The 22,783-nt window shown below is 42.5% G+C and overlaps 1 protein-coding gene across 1 annotated transcript in view; it reads left to right on the plus strand.

Annotated features, from left to right (window-relative positions):
- The window catches only part of LOC126452251 (neuroligin-2-like), a 162,374-nt gene that overhangs the window by 129,476 nt on the left and 10,115 nt on the right, over positions 1-22,783 (plus strand). The window lies entirely within an intron of this gene.

The following is a 22,783-nucleotide window of genomic DNA, read 5'->3' on the forward strand; positions in this document are numbered from 1 at the left end:
GCGGTCGCGCAGTTCCAGACTGTAGCGCCTAGACCCGCTTGGCCACTTCGGCCGGCTATGATTCAAACTAACTGTGTGAATAGCCTTCAATTCCATAATACCTGAGTTTTTCTAAGAGTGTGACATGATCCACACAGTCAAATGCCTTGGAGAGATCACAAAAAATACGAACTGGCGATAGTTTGTTATTTAGGGCTTGCACTATTTGATGGGTAAATGTGTAGATTGCCTTCTCAGTCGAGGAACTCTTCCGGAATCCGAACTGTGACATGCTGAGTAAATTATTTTCACTTAAATGTGACACTACTCTTGAATACATAACTTTTTCGAATATTTTAGAAACTGAAGTCTGAAATGAGACTGGTCTATAATTATTTAAGTCACTCTTGTACCCTTTCTCACGAAGAGGTTTGACAACTGAGTATTTCAATCTGTCTGGAAAAATTCCCGGTGTCAGTGAAGCAGTACATATATCGCTAAGGACTTCGCTTATTAAATTAGAACAACACTTCAAAATTCTGTTAGAGACTCCATCAACACCACATAAGCTCTTGTTTTTCAGTATATCTATAATCCCATTAATTTCATTGGGGGATGTTGGTGCTGTTTCTGAAGGCCTAAAGTCCTGGGGAGTGACATTTCTAACATATTTTTTTGACTCTTCAACCGAACCCATTAACCCTATTTTTGCTGCTACATTCAGAAAGTGATTGTTAAAAATACTTGCAACTTGGGAATTATCACTCACAACATAATAATTTAGCTTTATTGCTATGGTATACTGTGCACTGTCAGGTTGCCCCATCTCCCGTTTGACAATATTCCGTATAGTTTTAATCTTATTATCCGCATTATTAATTTCAGTCAGAACACACAAGCGTCTCGACTTCTTAATGACTTTCCTTAAAAATTACGATACCTTTTGTAGTAAGCAAGTAACGTCGGATCCTGACTTATTCTGGCCTGTCCTTATGTTTCCCTCTTCCTCTTACACGATATCTTAATTCCCTTAGTAATCCATGGCTTTCTTGACTTTGAAATGGCTTTTTTGAATAACGATTCAGGAAAGCAACTCTCAAATATGTAGACTAATTTACGGTGGAATAAACTGAATTTGGCATCATCATCGTTTTCTGTGTATGCTTGATCCCATTCTACCTCTTCTAGGCTGCACTTAAAGCTCTGTATCCTGTTCGCATTAATAAGCCTCCCTACCTTGTATGTACCTGCATGAATCCTGTAAGGTGCTATTTGTGTTGTTTCCATTAACTGTGCATCATGATCAGATAGCCCATTAACAACTGGGTACACAATAATTGTCTCTGTCTGAGCACTGTCTATGAAAATGTTATCGATAAGTAACCTACTATCCTGCTGGTCACGAGTTGGAAAATTTACAACAGATACTAGATTGAAACAAGCAAACAAAGATTCTATCTCATTTTTCCTATCCGTATCTTTTAAGAAATCTACATTAAAATCACCACAAACCACTGACTGCAGTAATGACGCCAAGTATTTGGCCAACTCATAGGCGGCTGCTCCACTATTGTTTGCTATAGGACGTAAATGCAAACCTTCTTTATGGGCCTTGAACGCTCCATACGGCCTAGGTATAACTGAACTATTTGGTCTTAGTCCCTTAATGACATACTTTGATAGAGCACTGTTAGAAAGATGTTCTGCAGGTTTTATTTTTCTTTTTGCATCTCTGGATTAGTATGACTATCGACGTTGTCTTCGGACGGGGTGGATGGTGTGCCATGGGCCGAAGGGAACTGGATTCATGACAAAGTCGGAGTTACGATGAGGCAGAGTGGAAAGACTGAACGACTATCAACACGGTTGCCGCAGGAAGTACCTACTCGAAGATCTGTTATCAACTTGATGGGGAAATCTATAGAAGAGGCGACTGTCTCCGTGTTGGAAGGAGGTCTTAATTTTGTTCCTAGACATATTTCACCACCACTAGTGGACTTTGTCAGTTTCATCGAAGATGCTGTGCGCCGTCTTCCAGTAGATTCAGCAAAAGGAAATTCCTCGGGTGTCATGCCGTGTGTTGACGAGAGCCGGAACACCGAAGAGCAACATGTGTCCTACAGAGAGAGCAGCCCTCCGTAACTTACCAGCAGACGTGGATACGGTAGTACTCAAGACGGATGAAGGTAATACTACTTTTCTCATGCCACATGAGGAATAAATTAATAACAACAATGTTTTATTGAGTGATACAACGTATCCGAAAACGATAAGGAACTTATTAATCGAGTGATTCGAAAATCAGCAGAACATATATCTAATAGTACTCTACCAAAGGAGAGCATTCAGAGACTGAGACCAAACGGTTCAGTCCCACAAAGGTTGTATGGACTGTTCAAGGCCCACGAAGAAGGTGTTCATTTACGTCGTATAGTAAGCAATATAGGAGTAGCCGCCTAATATTTGGCCAAATATTTGACTTGTAGGCAAATGTCCACATCACATAAGATATTCTAATGATTTTATCAGCAGATTACAGACAATAAAGCTGGAAATCAACGACCTGTTGGTCAGTTCCGATGACATTTTGCAGTTTAAAAATGTGCCTCTGGTCGGCTACCTGCATCTCATCGGCAATAGCTTTGTTCGATAACATTGTCTCCTCAACATACTTTTTAATTAACGACGAGTTTTTTGAACAGTGTGACAGTGTCGCCATGGTGATTCCTTTATCTACCCTGGTGATCAATCTACTTATGCAAGACTTTGAGGAGCGAACAGTCGCCTCAGCTGTTTTGAAAACAATCGTATTTTGGTAGTACGCTGATGACACTTTTATAGTTTGGCCTTATGGTTTGGACAGTCTTCAAGAATTCCTTCAACCTCTGGACTCCATACACTAAAACATAATATTTACTAAGGAGATGGACAAAGATGGTTTCATGCCGAATTTAGACCTCCTGGTGTGAAGTAAGATCGATGACACACTTGAGCATTCGAAATCTGCAAGCTACTAGTTGCCACCATCCGGCACAAGCAATAGGTATTCTAAAAACCTTAATCCACCGAGCTTATACCATCTCGGATGCTGATAATCTACAAACTGGACCGCCTGAAAACTGTGTTACAGACATGGATATTCGTCTCAGCAAGTACAGAGAAATCGCTACAGACATGCAAACGACAAGACAAGCAAGAGAATGAGGATGACTGTTTATTTACTATATATTGCCAATATTTCAGCCAAAGCAGGCAGATTGTTAAGAAGACTTCAAGTTAGAGCAGTTTTTCGTCCTTCTTCTAAAGTCTCGGTGGTATTGGACTATCTTCAAGACGACTTAAAGTTGAGCAGGGCAGGTATTAGCAGAATTCCGTGCGACGACGCGAATCTTAGATAGGGTAGACGACTCGCACAGTGCAGGAACTCATCGTAGTACATCAGCGGCTTAGATCCTTAAAGTCAATAATTCCGCTATCGCCTAACATTGTATTTCCACGGGTCATTTGGTAAAATACAACAAAACGAAGAATCTGGTCCGTAAGGCATACTTTCGGAGGTCCATGATCAATGAATCAGTGATAACACGACTGTCTGAGCCCCTTATTGATGGAGACGGCGGTTTCCAGTGAAATTCAACTAGGAATACCGTCATAGAAAAACTTCATGCTCAGCGTAGGTGGCCTCGTTTACCTTACGAAGACAATTGATGTGATACAGCCCGAGCCGGATTTTACAGTGGTGGTCGCGCTACAACAGAGATCGTGTTTTAATTTACGATATTTTGAAAATGGTAGATGTAGGCAAACAATCAGATTCCGTCTTCCTTGATTTCTGAAAATCGTAATAATTTTCTTGTCCATCTAAAAGTTTTATAAGACAGTGTCTGCAGATTGTTCGCTGTTGTCTACTGGCTAATCTCAAGGAACTACAGAAGGACATGTGGAACTGTGCACTATTATATACAAAACTACTCGATATTATCAGCTTATAATATCAGTGGCAAGCGAAATAAAATATAGGTAATTAGTAACACATTTTGAGTTTCGTATTGAACATACGATGACTTTACTGGGCGGTAAACGAAGACTGTTTACGGTTTACCATTTACCGTTTAACCATTTAAATATTTCACTGTTTAACCATTTACCTACTTAACCGTTCCACAATTTCCAGGTTTAGTTGTCTTACTAGTAACCATTTTACCTTTTAATTGTTTAACTGTTAGCAGTTTATTGTTTACCCTTAGGTCATCTGTTGATAACTCTCAGTAGTTTGAGTGAATAAAAGGCCAGTTGCGTTTCTCAAGATCAGTATTTTCTGAAACCGTGCTGAGAACGTGTTGTTTCCTCCCAAGCATTAAGACATTATACAGCATTGTGTACATCATATGGCAGAGGATGCGGTGATTGTTTGTAGCCGGCCGCTGTGGCCGAGCCGTTCTAGGCGCTTGAGTCCGGAACCGCTCTGCTGCTACAGTCACAGGTTCAAATTCTGCCTCGTGTATGGCTGTGTACGAAGTCCTTAGGTTAGTTAGGTTTAAGTAGTTCTAAGTCTAGGAGACTGATGACCTCAGATGTTAAGTCCCATAGGGCTTGGAGCCATTTGATGACTGTTTGCCTAAACATCACAATACACTATGTCCTAAAACAGCTCCTGTGTGGTAATGATTTGTGGACAATAACATTCCCAAAATGGAGCAGCACAGTTGGCTCCAAGTTCTTGCAAGAATGTGATGGAATACATTTGGGATCACTTACAGTGCTGACCGACATGGGCATCCAACACCACTACCATCTCTGCTATATGTCATTTAATAACATGGTTGGTTGGTTACATGGTTGGTTTGATAGGAAGTTGGCCGTACCCTTTCTAAGGAACCATCCCAGCCTTTGTCTGAAGCGATTTAAGGAAATCACGGCAAACCTTAATCAGGATGGCTGAACACAGGTTTGAACCGTCGTCATCCGACTGCGAGTCAGTGTGCTAACAGCTGCGCCATCTTCCTCGGTGGTCATTGAATAAAAATGGGTTTCAGCAGGCATTCAGATGTCACATTGAAAGTTTGACAGCGTAGGTCAAGCTGATATTAAAGGCAAAGAGCGGACACATCCCGTATCAATTTTACGATGTGGCGATTTTTGCCACAATTTGCTGCAGTTTCTTGCTTTAATGTGCGACATTTGGGACACTACTTAGCTGTAACCTTCAGATGCTACGAGAGTGCAGTTCTGAGCCTTCCATTATGATTCCAATTATATAATGTGGGCAATTATTTGTATAAAAAAAGAAAAATGCGGCATTCGTATGGCACGTACAAGTTCTTCCTTATAGTGTAAATGCTTGTAGAAATGAATGTTAATGAACACTGGCGAAATGTCCGCTCGTTTGCTGAATCTTTAGAGGAGTTAGTTTACCGAAGCATTTATATTTCTGCAAGTTTGCAGTATTGTGGAAAATAAAGGGGAAGACTGAGTAGCAGGATGAGAATTTGCATGTGACACCATTCTATCAGTTGAGATACGTCCACGAAAAGTGCTTTTCGCTGATTTGAAAACTGTTCACATGAAAGAGTATATTTGAGTCCACAGAAGAATTGGAAATGTAGACCGAATCATAGAGCAAGTATTACATTTGCTGAGTGCAATGAGCAAGGTAACGTCCCCTGGTGGGCACCGTCGTATCACAGAGCCTCCTGGCAATCGCTCACTAATATTGCGTGGTCTTAAACTGCGTAGTGAGCTGGATTATAACATGCATCTTGAGGAGCAGAAATGTTTAGTTTACGGTAAAACTTTAGTACTGCAAAACTGTGGCACGGAATTCGAGTTCCGCTTATCTGTCCTCTGTTTCAGGGATTGAGTTTTGTATATCTCAGAGCTTCGTTCATAGACATTACGAATGTGGGAAACCAGAAACATGATGCTGCAACAGCAATACAAAGTATTTGCTGACTAATGCATAGTAATCACACTTTTTCCTGCTGTTTAAGCATGGTGGGGTCTTATAAAAGCATGCAAACTCGCTGCAGAAGCTTTGCCGTTGATAAGAATGCCGTCACCATCATAACTAGTCTACCTGTAAACCGCCCACCCATTAACATGCAGGTTAATGCTAGTCTGTCTGTATAATGAACATTTTTGTTCCACTCAGTGCTATCCAGTCAACTGACCAACATTGCCCTCACCCACTAGCCTGTGTGTGTGTGTGTGTGTGTGTGTGTGTGTGCAATTCAGAACCAAACATCTTACGACATTTTATGCATATGTATTATTTGATTTTCAAGTGAAGTTTATGGAAACAGTGCATATCATTGAACTTCGCACCGTCATTATGGAACTGTCTGTATCATTTTAATATTAAGCTTATTACACAGCGGCATACCAATTATACACAAATATCTTTGGCTTTCAAATGAAGGTTACGTAATTTTTCTGCATATCTCTGATCCTGACAATACTTTTTGCGCAATCGACAGCACAATTTCAATATTACACTGTTTATAATCAGAGGAATATATGTGGACGCAGTTTATGGAACTTGAACTCGGCACCAGAAGCTCTCATGTACATTCTGACCGGTTGGCACATTTTCATACTTTGCTGTGATTAGCTGCAGAGGGGAAGGGTAGAAGGTAAGAAGCACAACATGGCTAGTACCACAATTTTCTATTACTTTTTACAAATTTTCCACAAACACAGTTGGGTCAGTTCCACCGTATTGGGATTTGATTGGCTATTTCATTTTAATGTCTCATAAGATATGAGGCTTTGATTGATTGGAGTGGAGACGGGAGAGGGAGGGGGAAGGAGGGGGAAGGAGGGGGAGAGGAGTTTTTGGGATGATGACACGATGAATTAAAGGTTAAGGACAGTATTCGAGGTTACTTTGGATCCATGATTCCCACTGCTTATCTACGACTATCCTGTACTATCTAAGTCTGCTACTGCGCTCTGTATGCTTACCTTGGGGTAACCCTAGCTGGCTCACTTCGAGGAATGATAAAGTGTCTGAGACCCTTCGCTTTATTTGGGAAACTGAAAGTGAGAAATGGTTAATTTTTTTCCCCAGAACATAAATGCTGGGAGTTGGACCATCAATGATAAGGATTACATTTGTAATATGAATGGCTCACCATTCTCACCTTCAGCAGTAACCAAAAATGTATCTGTTCTAATCGGAATGTTCATTTCTGCAGAGGATATTAATATGTATTTTTAATTTTCAAATCTACTGAAGTACCTGTGACTACTTCTTACACTGTGTCCACTGATTTGGAAAACAGTAAATTTTTCCTATTACCGCACAGGCATAATCCGTCATTGCAAAGTCTGGTGATCTTGGTGAACAGAAAATTGAAGTTTGAAGTTCCTGGAGAAACAGGGAAATTTTGCTCGACACATTCTCCCTTCCTAAATGAGACTGCATTGATTAACTCTTACACCCCTTAATGCTTCAAAAAATAGTTTCCCTGCAGTTAACAGACTTTTTCTGCATTAATGTTCATATATTCTTCCAATATTACAATTACTGATCTCTGTACCATTACTGCTACCTCAAAACGGGATTCCACACAAGCAACAATAATCTTTAATTATAGTACTGCGTCTAATAGAATTACTACTTTCAATATAGAGCTAGTTATATGTTTCTTGATTAAAAATAATTGACATTAATAGCGGTGCTTAGCGACTTATGTTGTTGTCGTGGTTGTTGTTATGGTCCTCACTCTGATTCGATGCAGTTCTACATGATAGTCTGCAATTGGCAGGTGTCTTCACCTCTGCATAATTACTACACTCTTTGAGTACATATATCTGAACCTGCTTGTATTCGAGCCTAGGCCACACATCCCTCCATCTATACTGACGACTCCATGGTGCCTCAGGATATGTCACTCGAACCGAATCTATCTTTTTGTCACGTTACGCCATAAATTTCGTTTTCCTCCATATCGAATAACTACCTTCTCATTAGTTATTCAAACTATCCATCTACTCATTATCACTCATTTGCAGCAGTACATTTCAGAAACTTCTTTCCCTATCTTGTTTGAACTACTCATCGTAGACGTCTCACTTTCGTACAAACGCTTTCGAAGAAGATTAATACCTATTTTTTTTAAATTAGATTTTAATAAATTCCTCCTTTTCAGAAATACTTTTCTTTTTATTGGCAGTCTGCACTTCATATCCTTCAGCTGTCACCTGTTACTTTACTGCCCAAATAGCTAAACGCATCTACTGCTTTTAGTGCCTCATTTCCTGATCTAATTCCTTCAGCATCGCCTTATTTAATTTCGTCACGTTCCATTAAAATCATTTTACTTTTTTGGCGTTCATCGTATAACCTCTTTTAGTGACACTATCCATTCCTTTCAACAGTTATTTCAAGTCGTTTGCTACTCTGACAAGGTTATTCTGCCATCAGCAAACCTAAAGGGGTTTCTTCTCGCTGAATGATAATTCGCTTTACAAAATTCTCCTTTATCCACTTCACAGCTTTCACAATGTACAGACTGAATAACATCAGTTGTACCCTTTCCCCCTTCTTTCTCAATTACTGCATCTCTTTCATCTCCGACTCTTACGACTGTTGTTCCCACACAATTTTTAGATATCCTTTCGCCTCCTGTTTCTTATTCCTGATGTTTTAAGATTGTCAAAGATTTCAAAAGCTTTCATTCAATGTGCTTGTTGTGCAGCCTAAGTAATTTCAGTGTTTTCAGTGTTTAATCGCATGCTATCATGCTCTGCATTCTCTGCCGAGCAGCCTACAAGAACTTAACGCGTACTGGTCACTTATGAAGATGAACGTATTTCAGTGTTCATGTGAAATTAGGACTCTTAAAACCTAGCTTTGTCTGTGAGAACTGCCACGGCAGTCTCTGACCGTGATATTAACGCATCAAGTAATCAGTGAAATGCCTGTGGAGGACCGTTCACGGCGCAGTTGTATCATCTGCAGGTATCTCCAGTACGTACAGTGGAAGAACCTACGAATCCTGTATATTAAAATCGCGCACATCAATTGCCTAAGCGCTGTCTGTAACGTGCCTGATGTGCCTTGATAGTCACGAAGCATTGCATATTTTTGCTCACAAATACTTGTTCCTGCCTGGAAGGTAGTGTGCCACGGAAACATAAATAAAACGTTGTATACAAACGGTTGGGCTATTGTTACGCAAGAAGTATCGTGTATCGACTTGCGCCGTTGCGAAAAATATTGTGCTTTTGGATAATTCTGTGCCTGCTGCGTTACAGATGTCTTGTATGGACGTTATATACGCTATATATGTAGTAACTCACACCACTGCGACATTCAAAGACTTTTTATTATGGTGTTATTTTCCGGTGCTATAACCTTCTTTCGAATCCATTGCTATCATACTCAGCTGTTAGCGCATACCTGCATATCTGTGTCTATTTCTAACTTACTGAAGATTAGAGGGGTAGATCACATAACTAACGAGGAGGTACTGAATAGCATTGGGGAGGAGAGGAATTTGTGGCACAACTTGAAGAAGGGATCTGTTGGTAGGACATGTTCTGAGGCATCAAGGGATCAACAACTAAATATTGGAGTGCAGCGCGGACGGTAAAAGTCGTAGAAGGACACCAAGAGATGAATACACTAAGTAGGTTCGGAAGGATTTAGGTTGCGGTAGGTATTTGGAGATGAAGAAGAAAAAATGGTTCAAATGGCTCTGAGCACTATGCGACTTAACTTCTGAGGTCATCAGTCGCCTAGAGCTTAGAACTAATTAAACCTAACTAACCTAAGGACATCACACACATCTATACCCGAGGCAGGATTCGAACCTGCGACCGTAGCGGCCGCTCGGCTCCAGACTGCAGCGCCTCGAACCGCACGGCCACTCCGGCCGGCCAAAATGTAGCACCGAATGTAACTGAACTCGCGACGACTTATCTACAGTGCGCGACGCTTACCGTTTCGCTACTACCTATTACGCATCTGAAGTACCTCCAGAAGTCAACAAAAAATGCTCCGTGCACTATGGAACTTAATATATGAGGTCACCAGTCCACTAGAACTTAGAACTACTTAAACCGAACTACCCTAAGGACATCACACATAGCCATGCCCGAGGGAGGATTCGAACCTGCGACAGTAGCGGTCGCCCGGTTCCGGACTGAAGCGCCTAGAACCGCTAGGCCACAGCGGCCGGCAGGAGATGAAGAAGCTAGCATAGGACAGAGTAGGATGGAGAGCTGCATCAAACCAGTCTCTGGACTGAAGACCACAACAACAACAATTTTGCGTAGGTCCGTCGTAGTATATACTTTCAGACACATCGTTAACGCTGTTGCTGTCTAATACCTTGTACTGCTGCGTATCGTAGGTGTAGCGCAGACGAGAGTTCAGCTATCTAAAGTCTCAGCAGTGACATTTATTCACTGAGCAATATTCGTGAAGACGTAAGTTTGACAGCTTCATTAGACAGTTAAGTCTATGATGTTATAAGGTTACATAATTAGCTTATTCATCTATGTAGTTGTGTGTGGTAATAGTAAACTCTTTATCAATATTTGCGGGTGTTATATTTGTCTATAATTTCAATAAGGTTCCCATTATAATTTTTATGTTTAAAATCGATTTGTTAGATACGAATTTTGTCTGTAAATTTGCGTGTGTGTATGTAGAGTTCTATTTCTTCTAAAAAGTTTGTGATAATCGCCGCACAAAGAACAGATCGCACCCAGCATATTTTATGTCTTTGAAACGGACGCTATTGTCAATATGTTTACCCTTATGAACTCGACACTACTCTTAGATTTCTTTAATTCACTTTCGAACAGTTAGTAATAGCGAGTTCCGTAGAAATAAAAAAATTCGTCCTAGCATCCTCGAAAGTGTTTTCATTGTCAAAAAATGATGAAGACGCAGGATGGCTACAAACTGGTGACTCCCGAAACGCAGAAGAAGTCACAGATGGCAGAGACTATACAGAGTCATACGATATCGTCTTATCCAGAAGTATATCGAGTTCAAGCCGCACTGTGGCTGTTAAAGGTACAAGACGACTGGCAGAAGCAGATTAAGGATCTTGAAGACGCAATAGATAAGCAAGATAGAGGAGAGACGTGGCCATAATCGCTGAGAGAAGACAAAGATTCAACACACAGGTAGGCCGACAAATACGAGTTGCGATTCAAGTCTAGAATGTAAGTGCAAACTCTGCCTTGCATGAGAAACCGGAATTGTGGTTTGCAGCGTTAAACCTAGCATTTGTCCAGAACGAAATGACTGACGATGACGTACATTTCGCGTCAGCAGCAGACAGTTTGGACGCCAAAGCTGCCGCTATGGTCGCGGACGTCATATTTAAACCACCAAAAAACAACAGTATACACCCCTAACGAAAACGCTAATTGATCGGTTGTGTACGTCAGTTGGACAACGAATCCAGCAAGCATTGCGCAACGAGGAAATAGGTGACAGAACACCAACAGAATTCAGGCGACATTTACGAAGTATCGTCAGAGAAGAGGAGTTACCAGACGCCACGCTGTGACACTTGTGGATGGCACAGCTGCCAGTTATGGTGCAAGCAGATGTTGTTACCTACGGCGATACTGCCATCAACGCGATATTCCGCTTGCAGACAAAGTGTAAGCAATGTTAGACAAGAAGAACGCACCGAGTGTAATTAAATCGCCTGAGGAAAGCGACACGCCAGAGACTGCGGCTACGCTAAAAGAGCGACACACAGATGTTAACAGACATTATGAACACTTGAGAGAGCAATACAAGCCTTGCAGAAACAAGTAGCGGCATTGGTACACTACTGGCCATTACAATTGCTACACCAAGAAGAAATGCAGATGTTAAACAGGTATTAATTGGACAAATATATTATACTAGAACTGACACGTGATTACATTTTCACTCAATTTGGGTGCATAGATCCTGAGAAATCTGTACCCAGAACAGCCACCTCTGGCCGTAGTGGCTCTGAGCACTATGGGACTTAACATCTGAGGTCATCAGTCCCTTAGAACTTAGAACTACTTAAACCTAACTAACCTAAGGACGAGACACATATACATGATCGAGGCAGGATTCGAACCTGCGGCCGTAGCGGTCGCGCGGTTCCAGACTGAAGCGCCTAGAACCGCCCGGCCACTCCCCCCGGCACTCTGGCCGTAATAACGGGCTTGGTACGCCTCAGCTATGAGTCAAACAGAGCTTGGATCGCGTGTACAGGTATAGCTGCCCATGAAACTTCAGCACGATACCACAATTCATCAAGTGTAGTGACTGGCGTATTGTGGAGAGCCAGTTGCTCGGCCACCATTGACCAGACGTTTTCAGTTGGTGAGAGATCTGGAGAATGTGCTGGCCTGGGCAGCAGTCGAACATATTATGTATCCAGAAAGGCCCGTACACGACCAGCAACATGAGGTCGTGCATTATCGTGCTGAAATCTAGGGTTTTGCAGGGATCGAATGAAGGGTAGAGCCACGGGTCGTAACACATCTGAAATGTAACGTCCGCTGTTCAAAGTGCTGTCAATGCGAACAAGAGGTGATCGAGACCTGTAACCAATGGCACCCCATAATTTCACGCCGGTTGATACGCCAGTACGGCGATGACGAATACACGCTTCCAATGTGCGTTCACCGCGATGTCGCCAAACACGGATGCGAGCATCATAATGCTGTAAACCTGGATTCATCAGAAAAAATGGCATTTTGCCATTCGTGCACCCAGGTACGTCGTTGAGTACACCATCGCAGGCGCTCCTGTCTGTGATGCAGCGTCAAGGGTAACCGCACCCATGGTCTCCGAGCTGACAGTCCATGCTGCTGCAAACGTCGTCGAACTGTTCGGGCAGATGGTTATTGTCTTGCAAACGTCCCCATCTGTTGACTCAGGGAACGAGACGTGGCTGCACGATCCGTTACAGCCATGCGGATAAGATGCCTGTTATCTCGACTGCTAGTGACACGAGGCCGTTGGGATCCAGCACGGCGTTTCGTATTACCCTACTGAACCCACCGATTCCATATTCTGCTAACAGTCATTGGATCTCGACCAACGCGAGTAGCAATGTCACGATACGATAAACCGCAATCGCGATAGGCTACAATACGTCCTTTATCAAAGTCGGAAACGTGATGGTACGCATTTCTCCTCCTTACACGAGGCATCACAACAACGTTTCACCAGGCAACGCCGATCAACTGCTGTTTGTGTATGAGAAATCGGTTGGAAGCTTCCCTCATGTCAGCACGTTTTAGGTGTCGCCACCGGTGTCAACCTTGTGTGAATGCTCTGAAAAGCTAATCATTTGCATATCACAGCATCTTCTTCCTGTCGATTAAATTTCGCTTCTGTAGCACGTCATCTTCGTGGTGTAGCAATATTAAGGGCCAGTAGTGTAGAAGGTACAGTGGATATACACTGACAACACATTGAAAGTAAGAATAAACAATATAATACGAAGAGGCTAGATTCAACATGTTGTTATCATCTGCGTATCGGGGAGCGATCGACGAAATTTACTTCATCGTGTTCATACCCAAACGGTGCCAGCGGTCGGGGTAGCTCAACAAAAGCGCCCTACTAAGACAGTCGACGGCCTAACAGAACCCCAGTGAACGAACAACCAATCCATTCTACTACCATCGTCACGCAGATTGTACGCAAGCGAAGTTAATGCGGATCTTTACTATATCGTCTAATAGGTCTCCGACGTTAGCACATTACCAGTAGGCACACAAAAAAGAATGTCAGCCAAGCCTACTCGGCTCATGGCTGCAAAAAATTCGTCCAAAGCGACGAATGGATATCGCGAAATAGAAGTGAATCTCGGATTTGGGAAAGAATTTATGTAAAATTTCATGCTGGCAAATTTCTCAGGTCCTATCTTTGGAGTGGATTTTATATGTCAACAGAGGATAGAGATAAACGTCAATGCAGCACAGATAAAAATTGAATTCGAGTTCGTCACAGAACCTCTGGGTCGAAGTGCTGTGAACAACTTGGGAAGTGGAGAACAAGTAAACGCGGTGTTGCATAACACAGTTCACCAGATTAAGAGCATACCAGGACAACCGGTCTCACGATGGCCAAGAAGATTGGTTCCCGATCGTTTCGCGACAGCAAAGGCGGAGTTCGAAGATATGCCACAAACGGGCGTCATCCACATGTTAAATAGCACCTTCGCGGCCCCACTACACCTAGCAAAGAAGAAGGGTGGCACGTGGAGGCCTTGTGGGGATTACCGGGCCCAGAGCAAACGCACAGTCTCAGGGTTCACAAACCTACTAGCAGGATCCACGATATTCAAAAGAATCGATTGAAAGAAGGCATACAACTACATACCAGAGGGGAATGAAGACTTACCAAAGACTGCTGTGGTAACTCCATTTGGATTGTTCGATTTTTTTAGGAATGCCCTTCGGACTGAAAAATGCTGCACAGACATGGCAACGTTTTGTGTTTTGCGTACCTGGACGACGTCTTGGTGTTTTCCAGATCTACCGCACGGCACGAAGAATACCTCAAAGCGGTCTTTGACCGAATACACAACTATGGTGTAGTGGTCAACGAAGCACAGTGTACTCTGCGTCAGACGCAGTTAAATTTCCTTGGCTACGTCGTTTCAGCGTTTGGCAACCGACTTTTGAAAGACAAGATTGAAATCATGAAGGACACTCCTCGCCCGATAGACTTTCATCAGCTAAGAAGATTCCTAGGCGTCCTAAACTTCTCCCAGCCGAGGTACAAGCATCTCTGACAGTAGCTCTGGCAGCTAAGCATGCCACAGGTCGGTGGCCACTACAGCGGACACCGGATAGCGCGCTTTCAAACAGGTGAAAGCCAACTTGCAGAAAGCAATTTTGCTAGCCCATCCTGTACGTGACGAACCTTCAACAGTATTTGTAGACGCCAGCCAGCAAGCAATTAGTGCCGGCCTCTATCACTGTGTTAATGATTGTTGGTAGCACTTGATTTTTTTCTCCCCAAAGCTCACGGCATCCGAAGTCAAACAGCGCCCTTTTGGTAGCGAGCTATTAGCCGCATATGAAACAGTGCGGCACTATCGCTCGTACTTTGAAACTAGACCGTTCATCATATATACAGACCACAAACCTATGACATTCGTCTTCAGCATACACATAAGGACAACTCGTCCTTAAGACAATTTCGGCCACTAGAATTTGTTAGGCAGTACATGCATTAGGCACATAGGAGTGGCCGAAAATGTAGTGATTGATTTTCGAAGCCCACATCAGCAAATATTAGCAAAGAATTTACTATTACAGCACACAGCTCCATAGATGAATAATCTAATTTATATGACCTTGTAACATCGTTGACCGAACTGTCAAATGAAACTGTCCAACTTACGTCTTAACGAATACGGCTCAGCAGGAGAATTCCACTGCTGAAACACATTACATATATGTAGTTTGGTTTACGCTACACCCAAACTACGCAGAAGTACAAAGTGCTACACAGCGACAGCGTTATTTATGTGTTTTGAAAGTAAGTGCAACGAAATTATTAGCTACAAACAGATACGCACTAACAAAATATGTTTGCAGGTAGCTTGACAATGTCCGTGGAGCCGAAAATGCTTACAGCACCAAAAAATAATAATCGCAAAAAGAGTCTTTGAATTTAGTAGCATTTTAGCTTACTGAACATATAAATATTTTCCTTACTGTAAAGATCACACCACAAATATTTTACAATCGCTGCTTTTAACGAATTTACCATCAGATTCACTTCCGGACTATCATACTCGTTCGCTTTACCGAACGACGTAAGGCTTAATGCGAATGTATTACTCGGGGAAGTGGCACTAATTCGTATTCATTTCCTGCAGGTAATGTCAGATTTGATTAACGACACGTCACGGATTTCTGATTATGGCGTAATCAGTGGCAGCCTGACAGATATCAGCATAAACAGATTTGCGGTCCCCGCCAGGAATTCAGTATCAGTCTGTAATAACGTCCTCCACAACAATACCACACTTTTCGGTTCAGAAAAGTGTAGCCTGTATCATTAGCGAATAAGTCCTGGCAATGGTCACTTCTCTGTTAAGTTCATTTGTGTTCGATACTATTATCCGAAATAACCACTTAGTCCTATGATTCTACCTACGTATATTCTAAACAGCCACTTCAGTGACAGTATGGAGTAAATTCCTGATTATATCGAGTTATTCCAGGATTATATGTTGTAACACAACGTGTTTTCATTATGATGGAACAAATGTCCCGAGATGACAGAGGAGTAGATACGTAGCCAAATAAAGGGAGGGAAAACGATTGTGAAGCTATAGCCGGGAATAATTTCCGTCAGACGATAAAATGAAATATAAAACGGTTCCAATGCTTAATTGTGGCCAATGTACATTGCTGGTCCGTATCAGAACTGTTTTCGCTAGAAAGCGCGTCTACTGTAATATCTATCGCGCATTAGTATACTCGTGAAAATTTTGCGTAGTGTGTAAAAGGGTAGGCAATAATGAGGATTAATTGTCGCTGTCAGTTTGTGCTATTGCCCTGCATGTAATCAAGGTCACATCAAGGTTTCCTGGGTACCACGGTCTGATTTAGAAATTACTCAAAGAAACTCTTTAAGCTTTCAATAACCCAGTAGTTTGTTTATAATTCAGGGTTTTTGATATTGCCCCTCTGGCTTTATTTTCACTCGAAGTGTATTTTGTCAGTATTGCAACTCAGTGGCCAGGGTAAATTTCATTCGCGTGGACAAAAACACGAAAGACGTATCTTAGTTCAGCAATCGTTACGGGACGGAAGTTTACAAAATTCATATTAAATTACTCAGTATCTGCTATGGACCACTGCTTCCCATTTTACAACGTAAAATTTGGTTGAACATAAAATAGTAGTTTAATCGGTTTAGACATATTAATTATAATTTTTATGTTGTCGGGAGTATGACGAACGTTTTATCTGGACTAACCGAAAGAGCGAGTAATGGCCTTGCCGCAGTGGATACTACGGTTCCCGTCAGAACACCGAGATTAAGTGAATTCTGGCGTGGCTGGTAGATGAATGGGTGACCATCCGGGCCGCCAATGCACTGTTGCTATTTTCCTTGGTGCACTCAGCTTCGTGATGCGATCTGAGGAGCTACGTGACCGAACAGTAACGGCTCCGGTCACAGAAAACCATCATAAAGACCGGGAGAGCAGTGTGCTGACCATACACCGCTCCTATACGCATCCTCAGTTGAGGATGACACGGCGGTCGGCTGGTCCCGATAGGGTATGTGTGGTCTGAAGACGGAGTGCTTAACAAAAGAGTATAATATTGCCTATTGCCTATTTTTGCTTCAGTTTTGAGGAACTTCCATTTTGAGAAATACTTCTCATTCTTCGCCTGACTTTCTAAGTTAAGCGTGTGGAAAATATTAGGGCAACAACTTTGTTTTGCTGTTTCTATCCCATTTTTTAACATACAACATAGCTTTGAACATAATACGCTATTCTAAGATAGAATTGCCTGTTCACTTAAATGTAAGGTGAAGAGCGCATGTTAAAAACATTATTTCAAAATGACATACGAGTATAACACAACTGTGGCACTCTATGACTCAGTTTTCAGTCGGCGATGCTTTGAGATTAACGGTAACGTACATTAAGAACAACACTAAACAAGCTTTCTTCACAAGCGAGGTATTGCAAATCAGACATTCAGGTGAGTAGGTAGTTTTCGCACTCATACATACTCAAGAAGTGTTGAACACCAGACTATAATTTATTGAGGAAGGTACTACATAGTTCTCCGCAAACGTTTGTCCTCCACGAATAGTTGTGGGCAGGTGGAAGCCAGTACGGAATCCTCGATGGTTAGTATTAATCATGAATAATAATTTTAGGGAATGCCATAGAGGCGTGTTCGGAGTGTACATACGATGATTGGAACCTAAATAGTGGCAATTATTTATTCACGATCAATACAAAAGAATGGAGCAGTCGAAAGTTACGGTGATTCTTGTGTACCACTGTGATGGTGTTATCCTAACGCATTACGTTCCTCCACGGCAGACCGTCAATGCATAGTATTACTGTTCGTTTTTTGAGCAACATCTGCGACCAGCTTTGCGAAAGAAGCGGCGACACTTTCTGCGCAACCCACCCATTATTTTGCACCACAATGCGCGGGCGCATATAGCGCAAAGTGTGGCTGCTCTGTTCGGTCGATGGGAATAGGAAGCACTCTACCATCCACCATACTCCCCGTACTTAAGTCCTTGTGACTTTGATTGACTCCGAAGATGAAGGAACCACTTCATGGCATTCGCTTCAGAACTGTTCCAGTTTTGCGACAGGCAGTAGACCGCTCCATTCGCACCGTCAGCAGAACACGCTCGGCTAACGGTATACTACGCCTTCCACATCACTGGCAACAGGTTCTACACAATGCTGGTGACTACTTTGAAGAACAGTAGCAGGTTCCAATATGTAACTCTTTTGTATCAGTCGTGAATAAGTGGTTGCCACTGTTTAAGATCCAACCCTTGTTGAGATGGTGGTAACGCATACGTATGGTGAAATTTATGGCAGCTTTAATTTAATTTGGTTAAATACGTGACAGTGCACATAAATAAGCGGAAATATCCTCTAGGTTTTCTTAAATGTGATAACATCTTATTGATGCGCAAGCGCAATATTGTGAGACGACATGAAACGGCAGCGACCACATGATATCTGTTGTAAAATGGGCATGCGAAGTTGTCGATACGATGGAAGAGCTCTGGGAAAATCCATTATAAAAGAAACCACTCATAAAAAATCTTTACAGCGTACACATGAGAACTCGATTTAATGGAACAGCAATGAGGTCAGATTAAGGAAGAAGATTGAAGGAATTCAAGTGAGCACTGCTCGGCAGGGGTGAATAATACACTATTGGCCATTAAAATTGCCACACCGTTAGATGACGTGCTACAGACGCGAACTTTAACCGACAGGAATAAGATGCTGTGCTATACAAATGATTAGCTTTTCAGAGCATTCACACAAGGCTGGCGCCGGTGGCTACACCTACAACGTGCTGACATGAGGAAAGCTTCCAACCGATTTCTCATACACAAACAGCAGCTGACCGGCGTTGCCTGGTGAAACGTTGTTGTGATGCCTCGTGTAAGGAGGAGAAAGACGTACCATCATGTTTGTCGGATTGTAGCCTATCGCTATTGCGGTTTATCGTGTCGCGACATTGCTGCTCGCGTTGGTCGATATCTAATTACTGTTAGCAGAATATGGAATCGGTGGTTTCAGGAGGGTAATACGGAACGCCGTGCTGGATCCCAACGGCCTCGTATCACTAGCAGTCGAGATGACAGCCATCTTAACTGCATGAATGTAACGGATATTGCAGCCACGTCTCGATCCCTGAGTCAACAGATGGGGACATTTGCAAGACAACAACCATCTGCACGAACAGTTCGACGACGTTTGCAACAGCATGGACTATCAGCTCAGAGGCCATGGCTGCGGTTACCCTTGACGCGGCGTCACACACAGGATCTCCTGCGATGCTGTACTCAACGACGAACCTGGGTGCACGAATGACAAAACGTAATTTTTTCGGATGAATCCAGGTTCTGTTTACAGCATCATGATGGTCACATTGGCGTATCACCCGGCGTGATGGTAGCGGGTGGCATTGATTACACGTCTCGGTCACCTCTTGTTCGCATTGCCGGCACTTTGAACAGTGGACGTTACATTTCATATGTGTTCTGACCCGTGGCTCTAACCTTCATTCGATCGCTGCGAAACCCTACATTTCAGCAGGGTAATGCACGACCGCATGTTGCAGGTCCCTTACGGGCCTTTCTGGATACAGAAAATGTTCGACTGCCGCCCTGGCCAGCACATTCTCCAGATCTCTTACCAATTGAAAACGTCTGGTCAATGGTGCCGAGCAACTGGCTCGTCACAAGACAGCAGTCACTACTCTTGATGAACTGTGGTATCGCGTTGAAGCTGCATAGGCAGCTGTACCTGTACACACCATCCAAGCTCTGTTTGACTCAGTGTCCAGGCGTATCAAGGCCGTTATTACGGCCAGAGGGGGTTGTTCTGGGTACTGATTTCTCAGGATCTATGCAGCCAAACTGCGTGAAAACGTAATCACATGTCAGTTCTAGTACAATATATTTGTCCAATGAATACCCGTTTATCTTCTGCATTTGTTCTTGGTGTAGCAATTTTAATGGCCAGTAGTATATATGGAATTACGGTACGGGAGCACGTTGACACTCATAACAGTTTCAAGCCGTATGGGGGTGGATAAATTCAGGTCCTGCATAGTTTTCAAGGGAATGGTATACCATTCTTCCTGCATAATAGTGTCAAGTTCTTGTAATGACGACTGAGATGGATAACAATCATGCACCCTTCTCTCTAAAGTAGATCGCAAAGGCTCAATAATATTGAAAATTGGTGACTGTGGTGGCCGAGGAGATGTGACAATTCATCCCAGTGCTCATAAAATCAGTGCAGGAGAATGCGAGCAGTGTGAAGAGGGGCCCTAATCTCTGCAAACACAGCACCATCATCATCATCAGGGGACAAAGACTGTACTACAGGAGGGACCTGATCACCCAAAACTGTGTGACATAACCTCTGGCAGTTACGTAATCTTGCAGAGTAACCACGACTGCCATCACCGAATCCCCGCCTTATTTCACTTTTGAACGTCAACCTGGCCTGAAGTTGGGAACATTTTGAAACAAGACTAATCCAATCAAATTACTCCCTTCCGTTGATCCATTGTTTAGGTTTTATGGCTTCGACACCATGTTTTCCTTTTATGAGCATTGCGATACTGACAAGTGATTTTGGAATTACAGCTCGCCCTACAGTTCCCTTGTTTATGGAGTTACTTTCGCGTTGTTTTGGTGCTAACAGCGTCCACGATTACGACATTCACTTCTGCAGTGACTTTAGCAGTTTTCGACCTCTTGTGTTTCTTCAGAATCCTCTTCAGTGACCGCCTCTCAAGTTCACTAAACACATACTTCGACTGCGTTGTGGACTAGCGGTTGATGTTTCACCGGTTTCCCTGTATGCGGTATAAATGATGGATACGGTGCCTCTTGAAACCCAAATACTTCAGCTGCCTTGTTTATGGCGACACCCACCATCGAGTACCAACAATTATCTCTCTGATTTCGCTTAGCTCAGTCTTCATGCACACGTAACAACAATGAGCACTTTTGTGACAAAGGGCTGACACTTGTAGCGTATTCAGGACATTGTTACAGAGGTACCGCTGGTGGTCAGATCCTACAGCGCAACCTGCAGGATTAGCTAGAGTCTGCATCTACGTTCAAGCATATATTTCTCTCGTTGTTTCCATGTTTATGCCCAAACACAGTTTCTATCAGTACTAAAGGTATACAACGATTCTGAGCTTCACAGGAGCTACTGGAAGAAAGTCGACTGATATAGCTCCCACCATGCGCTATTGTTTCGAGTATAGGGAATCAATATTTGAGGCAAAGCCGTGTCTGAATTTATTGACTTCCTTCAAATATCTTCTGAGTTAGACTGGCTATGGGAAGGAAAGCGTTTCAGAAGAAGAGAAATTTGTTAGCATCGAATATAGATTTAAGTGTCAGGAAGTGGTTTCTGAAAGTATTTGTATGGAGTTTAGCCATGTATGGAAGTGAAACATGGACGATAAAGAGTTTAGACAAGAAGAGAATAGAAGCTTTCGAAATGTGGTGCTACAGATGAATGCTGAAGATTAGATGGGTAGATCAAATAACTAAAGAGGAGGTGTTGAATAGGATTGGGGAGAAGAGAAGTTTGTGGCACAACTTGACTAGAAGAAGGGATCGGTTGGTAGGACATGTTCTGAGGCATCAACGGATCACCAATTTAGTATTGTAGGGCAGCGTGGAGGGTAAAAATCGTAGAGGGAGACCAAGAGATGAATACACCAAGCAGATTCAGAAGGATGTAGGTTGCAGTAGGTACTGGAAGATGAAGCAGCTTGCACAGGATAGAGTAGCATGGAGAGCTGCATCAAACCAGTCTCAGGACTGAAGACCACAACAACAACAACATCTTCTGAGTTGTGAGTATAGCTACAACTTACGTTTTGACTAGGTATCTGGTTAGTTTCTAGACACATAACATCTTAAGCACCTTTTAACGTCATGAGAATTAAATCCACGGACTTTCACCTGAGTATGAATTCGCGAACGTGTCTGTATTAATTTATTTCAACACTGAAAAATACGTAAATGAAACAAGTAACCAGAGAGATCATTTAACGTAAGAAGTTAAAGTTTGACAAACATGTTCGTCATGATTTCCATTTTATGACTTTTACTTTTCTCCTCATCAACCTTGCACTTATTCTTCAGTATCCACGATCCTCGAACACTAACTTCGATGGCTGCATTTAAAATGTCTTCGTGATCTTCCTGACTTCTGTCTGTAGTTCCAGCGAATCTTACCTTAGTTCTAAACGAAATTAATAGTGCCGAGTTTCTATCAAATTCCAGAGCATGACGTCGTATAATATTTCATTTTCATAGTCCTTGGCTTCATATAACACTTCATTTTCATAGTTTTCTTAAACGTGGTTTCCTGCGAACTAAATGCTCACACCCCGTCTTTGTGTTTGGATTTGTTTCGTACTAGAGGTATCGATTTCCTTGCTTGTGTCGTTAGCACACTGAGCGACAGGAAAGTACCTTATTACCTTATTATATGCCTCCGTACTCGCCCTGTTCTCTCTTGTTGTATTCTCACAGTATTTGAATGATATT

Source organism: Schistocerca serialis, unplaced genomic scaffold, assembly GCF_023864345.2.
Source record: "Schistocerca serialis cubense isolate TAMUIC-IGC-003099 unplaced genomic scaffold, iqSchSeri2.2 HiC_scaffold_842, whole genome shotgun sequence".
NCBI classification, from domain to species: Eukaryota; Metazoa; Arthropoda; class Insecta; order Orthoptera; family Acrididae; genus Schistocerca; species Schistocerca serialis.